Here is a 7,985-nt window from a genome sequence, read left to right as displayed (position 1 = left end):
AATCATCACCACCATCCATTTTCAGAACGTCTTCATCTTCTCCAACTGACTCTCTGTACCTATTAAACATAAATGCCACCCCAGCCCCTGGCAACCCCCATTCCACTTTTTGTCTCTTTGCATTTGCCTGTTCTAGGTAAGGAGGTGAGTTTTTAAAGGGACTGTTTATAAAGTAAAGGTGTGGGTAAGATTTAGGAAAAGCGACCAGGTGTGGGCAGTGGCCTGGGGCCATCACGTCTCTGAGAGGTGAAGGCTGGGAGCCCACAGGGGCTCAGGACCAGGAGGGAGGTGTGGAGGAGCAGCGGGAGGCAGTGAGCTCAAAAGAGAGCCTGGGGCAAGCCTCTGAGCTGTTTAAAGACACTAAAACCAAGCACAGAGGCAGCTACAAAATCAAAAGGCTCCTGTGCCAGTTTGCAGGAGGAGGACAATGGGAAGATGTGATGAGTTTCCATTCAGCAACTCCTCTTACTCAGCCATTTGCTGGCACGTTTATTTGGCTTTGTGGCAGATGATCTGCATGATGAGAGGTGCTCCCCTGCCCCCCAGTGTCGGATTCTTCATTCCAATCGGCCTTCGCCTCCCTGATTTCAGGACAGCAGCCTTGCTGACTTCTGTCTGCCCTGTTCTCCACTCTCCCAGAGGTGCAGAGGAACGTGGATGTTGCAGACAGATCAAGCAAAGTTGAGGAGGTATTTCCTGACTCAGCTCACCTATACCTGGGCTGTGGTGTCTTGGCTACACCACTGTGACTGACTTCTTGCTAAATACACATTTGATATCTCTCTCCTCTCATTCTTTTCTGTTTTCTTCATCCATCCTTGAATATTCTAGGCCCAGGACATCCATCTGAGAGCTCCCCTCACCCTCTGGAACCTGCTGCCCAGTGCCTTGCTGCATCCCTGAGATGATGGGTGAATTCCCACCTACTAGGTCTGGGGAGAAACCTCAGGAGATCCTAATCTCTTGCACCCCTGACTGTTTGGGGCAATGGGAGGGGGCGGTGCTCAGGAGGGAAGCAGTCCCTGTAAGAGCCAGGATCCCTGAGTTTCATCCTGTTCTCACCTTCTGCCTATGACATAAAAATTATCGTCTTCTGATGACTTTCTGGGAATTTTGCACACATTTATCAACTCATTTAATTACCGCAACAACCCTGCTCAGGAGGCTTTATTCCTGTTTTGTAGAGGAGAATTTTGAGGAGGAGAAAGGTCAAATGACTTATCAAAGGTTGCAGAGCTGTCTGTCACAGAGACATGAAGATCCGTCTCCCAAGCGCTTTTCAACCAGTTGTTTCCAACCAGTTCAGGAGGTAGTGAGTTCCTAGTCTCCAGAAGCATGTAAGTAAGCAGAGGCTGAATGGCCATCTTCATGGGGAGAGCATAGTCCAGGAGAAGTTTCCTTCCTGTCCTGAGACACTGATTCTAGAACTAGATCTAGGTTCTGATTTGGATTTTCTCTGACTGACGTGTACCTCTTGGGAAGCAGGTGCCTCCGTGAGGTCTGGTCACACGGAGAAGCAGGCATCCTGGATTGCAAGGGGGTGGGGAGAAGGGGCAGGAGGGCGGGGCACTTGGGAGTAATCAGGTAATAAGTTCTCTCTCCTTCCTGTTCTTGCTAGTTTTTCCCTGTTGCCCTGGGCTGGACTCTGAGTCCCAGATGGACAGCTTTTAAAAATACATTCAGCTCTGAACAGAAGTGTCACCAGGGTTGCGATGTGCTCTTTATATATTGTGAGGAAACAAGCCCAGGGCAGACAGCAGGAGGGCTGGTTCTCATCCCGCTGCTGCAGCTTTGTGCTGTGACTCTGGGCAAGCTTCCGCATTGGCTTAAGGAGGGACAGGGGAGGCTCAGGGCCGAGGACCCTACAGGCGCTGATGCTCAGTCCTCGGGGACTGAAGTCCCCGGGAAGCAGGAGTGCCTGTGTGTTGAGCTCTGCAGGGTGTGGCCAGTATTGACTCAGTTTCCCCTGCTCTTGCTAGCCTCCAGGTTCCCATTCGAGCTACACTGCACCCAGACTGCTGACCCTCAGAAACCGAGTGAGATAATAAATGTGGTTTAAAGCTTCTTTGGGGGTAACTTGTTACGTCGCAATACATAAGGAAAGCACTCAGGCATGTGTGATCACACGGCAGAGATAGCCCTACTCACATGCCTGGTGGGTGGCTGGCTGGCTGATGGCCTGGGATTCTTCACATGGGGGCAGTCCCAGGCTCCCGCAGCGAGAGGGGCCAAACCCCAATGTGTAAGTGCTTTTTAAGCCTCTGCTTTGCACCACTTTTGCTAACAACGATCGACCAAAGTGAATCGCTCAGCCAGCTCAGATGCAAGCGGTGAGGAAACAGACTCCATCTATCTCCTGAAGGCTAGGGGAGAATTGTAATTGCCCCTTTTAGCAATTACAAAATATGAGGCTCCTGTACTAAATAGCCCTTCCTTGTCCGCTTCCTCACTGTTTTTTTAAAATTATTATTTTATTCTTTTTTTTTAAATTTTCTTTTCTTTTTTTTTTCAAAGTTTTTTTTGGGGGGTGGGGTGGGGGAGGTAATGCTTCCTCACTCTTGAGCAGCCTCCCTTTTGCTAGACTCTGAGTCTGAATCAGCACTCACTGGGCACCCATGATGTGGCAGGTTTTTCACCATCATGGCCTGAGTTAATCCCTCACAACAGCCCCTGCAAGGTCACCCATCTTGTGGGTGAGGAACGGAGGTTCAGAGAGACAAGGTGGCCTGAAGTCATAAAGCTGGTAACTGGCAGAGCCAGGTTTCAATCCAGGTCTAGGAATTCCAAGTTTGACATTAGTTTTACTTTCCCTGTCAAGATGCCCAGAACTTTCCATTGAACTTGGTCTTTTCAGACAGACAGAGGCAGAATATGTGGAGACTGGCCCCCACTGGGTTCTCCCCAGGAATCCCTGTTCTGTGACAGCTGCTTGGGGCTGAAGAGGCTCAGTCTGGGGCAGGAAGTTTGGGCAAAATGAACAGACTCTAGGGGGCGACAGAGGCCAAGGCGCCTTCTCATTGCTACCCTGTGCTCATTCCCTTCTTCCTCAGAGGAGAGATGCTGGCCTTTGGGAGAGAAAACTGTCATTTCCAGGCACTAAGAAACCAGGGGAGAGAGGGGAGAAGGGAGAGAAGGGAGGGAGGGAAAGAAGAGAGAGAGGAGGACAGAGGAGGAGGGAGAAGAGATAGGCATAAGAAGGTAAAACTCAAGGGAAAATAATCCAAAAACAAAATTAAAGATCTATTGAGGCACAAGACAGAGAGAGACAGGGATAAAGAGAAAAGGGAGAGTGAGAGATAGAACAATAAACTCCTAAGACAGGGATGGAGATAGATAGAGGCAGGCAGAGACAGGGAGGCAGAGATGCCCAGAGAGATAAGGGAAACAGACTGAGAAGGGCTGAAGGCAGAGAGAAAGGAAGTCAGCAGAGGGGGAGATGGGGGAGGAGAGAGGGAGGAGAGGGGAGGAGGGTTAGCCATGCTGTGTGACCTCGGCTAGGTCAGGGCAGCTCTCTGAGCCCCATTTCCCCATCCAAAAAAAAAAAAAAGACTGTCTTATGGAGTAGTTGGAAGAATGATCTGAGTAAATACACATGAGGACTTTGGCAACTCTAAAGCACTATACAAACCGACATTGCTATTACTGAGAGTATTATCATGGGGGGAGAGCTTAATGCTAGAAAAGAGTGTCAGAACAGGGGACACATTTCACACTTCTGTAGTGAGCAGCTTCGTATCAAGGGGAAACTGGAGTTTCTTGATACTAAGACACTGCTCCATGTACGTTGCCCGAGTGATTTAAGTCCACTTTGGGTGGGGGGGGGGTGTTGCCACAGTATCGGTACATAATTAAGAAAAGTAACTGGTAGCACACAATTGTTCCTACAACTGCTCACTTTGTTTTTCAGGATCACAATCAGTGTTTGAGTGCACACTGTGACGTCTATATGATACGCCGTAGAACCCCTTTAGGTCGTCAACAATTATGCAGAACATCTTGGTGACGGTAGTGCTTTTTTGCATCTCAGGTATGTGAATTTAATTTTTTAAAGATTAACAATATGATCTCAAGACATATCAAAGACTCTGGGTGTTCCATGTGGATTTCTGTTTTGGATAAACACACGGTTCCCCTCACTTATCCATAAACTGCATTGCATATTGCTGGAAGTTAAACAGCTTTTCTTGAAAGTTAGCTGGAAGCTTTTGACAGGTAGGTGTTTAGTGTCTATTTTATAGGACTTGATGGATCAATTTGTCAGACCCACCTCACACTACTGAGAAAATTCTCTGATTTACTTGGGAAGACTGGGCAATTTTTACTGCCAGTAACTGCACTGACTGGTGGGTGGCAGGCCATTTCTTGCATAAACAGTAACTTTTTTTTTTTTGCATTACCATGAAATCTTTTTGAAGACAATTAAAGCAGTAACTAGGGATCCAAATTTAAGTTAATAGCCAACTCTCTGTGTTATTTTCATTTTAAATCACACATCTGAAGTAACACTGCATAAACATGACAACTTACCTGAAAACTTGTTCCTTCTCTTGGAGGCAGACTCATTATTTTAATACACAGTCTCATTTCAGTAATTCTAAAGTGTTAAAGAAGAACAAATCTAGGAAATGTTAGTGGCTAAGAACAATGGAAAGGACCTGATAGAGCTTATTGATAGGAGAGGAAACCAAATGTTTTGAAAAGGTCCTGATTATATCTAATACATTGAAACAATTCAAAACTGATGCTTGCGATTCTTCTGCCTCATTTGAATAGATGAGATGCTATGCCTGCAATACTCACTGCTGCCACCAGGTGGTGGTAATGTCTTGAATGGCCTAAGTGAACTTTATCCATGCTGTCAACCATCAGAAATTCATGCACTGTATCTAGCCAATTACTGCCCTCCTCTTCCACCAAAATAAGTCTGATTTGAGTCACGGTTCTGGCACTTACTAGCTGTGTGGCCTTGTGTAAGTCAGCTTTCTCATCTGAAGGGAAGGGGAAAAAGTGCTTTCCAGGACTTAGGCATCTTTATATTTGTAGGACACTTCTCACCTTACCAAGGAACTTTAGACCGTCTACTCCTAGGTGCCTACACACCCTGGCATGAGGTTAATGTTCACAGTTCAGCTGTGAGCTGTGCAGGGCAGGGAGCATAATCTATAACTGATCCAGCCCCTTGCACTGGTACATGTGTCAATCTGTGCTTACATAGTAGTAGCAGCTACTATTGAGCATGTACTCAGTACCCATCTCAATACCAGGCCTTTTTTAATTAAAAAAATTTTATTGAAGTATAGTCAGTTTACAATGTGTTAACTTCTGGTGTATAGCATAGTGATTCAGTTATGTATATCTATATCTATATCTTTTCATATTCTTTTTCATTATAGGCTATTCACAAGTTATTGAATACAGTTCCCTGTATCCCTATACAGTAGGACCTTGTTGTTTATCTATTTTATATATAGTAGTTAGTATCTGCAAATCTCGAACTCCCAATTTATCCCTCCACCCCACCCTTTCCCTCTGGTAACCATAGTTTGTTTTCTAAGTCTGCGAGTCTGTTTCTGTTTCATAAATAAGTTCATTTGTGTCATTTTTTAGGTTCCACATATAAGTGATACCACATGGTATTTTTCTTTCTCTGACTTATTTAACTCAGTATGATGATATCCAGGTCTATCCATGTTGGTGTAAATGGCATAATTTTCCTTTTTCATGGCAGAATAGTATTCCAGTGTGTGTGTGTGTGTGTGTGTGTGTGTGTGTGTGTGTGTGTGTGTGTGTGTGTATACTGCACTTCTTTTTCTAGTCATCTATTGATGGGCATTTAGATTGCTTCCATGTCTTGGCTATTGTAAATAGTGCTGCTATGAACACTGGGGTGCATGTATCTTTTCAAATTAGAGTTCCCTCTGGATATATGCCCAGGGATGGCAGGATCATAGGGTAAATCTATTTTTAGTTTTTAAAGAATTCTCCATGCTGTTTTCCATAATGGCTGCACCAAACTACATTCCCACCAACAGTGTAGGAGGGTTCCCTTTTCTCCACACTCTCTCCAGCATTTATCCTTTGTGGGCTTTTTAATCATGGCCATTCTGACTGGTGTGAGGTGATACCTCATTGTAGTTTGATTTGCATTTCTTTGATAATTAGCGATATTGAGCATTTTTTCATGTGCATATTGTCCATTTGTCAAAACCAGTTCTTTTAATCCTCGCAGCAACCCTATGAGGTCAGTATCATTGCTATGCCCATTTCAGAGGAGGAAATCCCCCGGGTTGTGCCAAGATTAAATAACTTAATGCATAAAACTTGCTAGCACAGCGCCTAGGACATAGCAAGCGCTCAGTATTTATGGTGCTTATTATTTGCAGGTGAGGGGGTCAGGCCTGTAAACTGAGAAGTATAAAGCAGCGAAGTACAAGGGGCTGTAGAAGCACAAAGGAAGAGACAATTAATTCTTCTTGGGAAGTGGTCCAGGAAGGCTTTGTGAGGAGGCCTCTGGATGGCACGTAGGGATGTCTGAGTATGTTGCTTAATTTCCCAGTTCTGCTTTCTCCTCTCCCTTTTAATAATAGGAATACCCCTCCCCGTGAAGTTGCCTGCCACCACTTCTCATGGCTGGACTGAGGATGGGGTGTGGGGAGACTAGTTTTGGCCATGAAGGGATGGCAGAGCAACAAAATAGAAGGAACCTGGGTCTCTGGGTGGCCTTGGAGAGCACGGCTGTCCCACTCACTTTGGACCAAATGCCTATCTCCAAACCACTGCCCAGCTGAGACATAAACCTCTATCCTGTTTGAACCACTGTATCGTTGGCTCTCTTATCTAAAGCCTATTATTTAGTTTGAAGACTAAATAGTGCACCAGGTGCAAACAGAGGAATACTTGTAGGGCGGAAGACAAGCATGTCCAAAAATATGAAATATGAAAGAAGTTAGAAAATTTTAGAAACCTATCTCATGATTTTTGAGGATCAAGTGAGATGAATGTATATAAAGTGCTTAGTACAGTACCTGGCACATACTAAGTGCTTAACAAATGAAAGTCATACTTTTTCCACTTGATGTAAATGACTTCTCAGAGTCTCAGCTATAAAATGGGGGGTAGTGTCACCTGTATGTTGAAAACAAAGGTTTGGGCCTTTCTGTCCTAAGAGAGGATGAATGAAGTGGAGAAATGGTAATTGGGAGCAAGATTTCAAAGAAAAACAATTATCTAGGGAGGAAGGAGCACCCTCCCTTCTGAATGATTTAAATAATTTAACTTAACCAAACCTGTGGTGCTCACCCAGCACTCAGCCCTAGTTAACACCTGTCCTGCTCAGGGGGCCCTAAAAATGACTAGCAGTTCCTGGGAGGAGTTCTGGATGATCAGTGCTCCACACCTTTCCTAAGTCTCTCTGTTCTTTCTCCTCCAAGGTGACTCCTTTTCTTCACCTCACAAGACAGCACAAACATCATGTCTGTTGAGAACTACCTTCACCTTCTGGGCAATGGGCCTGATTCTCTGTGCGTAACGAGCATCTCCATCACGGCTTTAGACTCATTATTGGTTCAGGTGCCCTTTTCCCCTGCTGGGTTGTGAGCTCCTCCAGGGCAGGGAACATGAGTTTGTTTCCTCAGCATCCAGCCTGAGCAGGAGCTCCATTCACTGTCGTTGAATAAATGAGGTGTTCTTGGGTAAATATGGAGAGTTAGTTGGTGGGGGTGTGTGTAGATTTTAGGGATGTTTGTGAGAAAGTGAGATGTGGGAATAAAACCCAAAAAACCATTTCTCACCCATAAAATGACGACTGAACTTGGCCATTTAGGCATTGTTACTCCTTCTTTTAGTCTTCCTCACATGCTGTTTTCTGGTGTGAGGAGCCTGCTGGCGGGGAGTCTAAGAGGTGGTTTGGAGAAGAGAATGCCAACCTGGTCGCCAGACCTACGCTCTCATCACAGCTCTGCACTGACCTGCTGAATAAACTTGGG

At 45.3% G+C, this 7,985-nt stretch overlaps 1 long non-coding RNA gene across 1 annotated transcript; it reads left to right on the top strand.

Moving 5' to 3' along the window:
• Nucleotides 1-1,197: 1,197 nt before the first annotated feature.
• On the top strand, nt 1,198-6,514 carry LOC116283056 (uncharacterized). Its single transcript, XR_004192573.2, has 3 exons — nt 1,198-1,337; nt 3,908-4,027; nt 6,384-6,514. It is a non-coding gene; the product is annotated as an uncharacterized lncRNA (long non-coding RNA).
• The last annotated feature ends 1,471 nt before the right edge of the window (nt 6,515-7,985 follow it).

Source organism: Vicugna pacos, chromosome 13 (assembly GCF_048564905.1).
Source record: "Vicugna pacos chromosome 13, VicPac4, whole genome shotgun sequence".
Taxonomy (NCBI): domain Eukaryota; kingdom Metazoa; phylum Chordata; class Mammalia; order Artiodactyla; family Camelidae; genus Vicugna; species Vicugna pacos.
The sequence above is the reverse complement of the archived record's forward strand: the minus strand, read 5'-3'. Positions and strand labels throughout refer to the sequence as shown.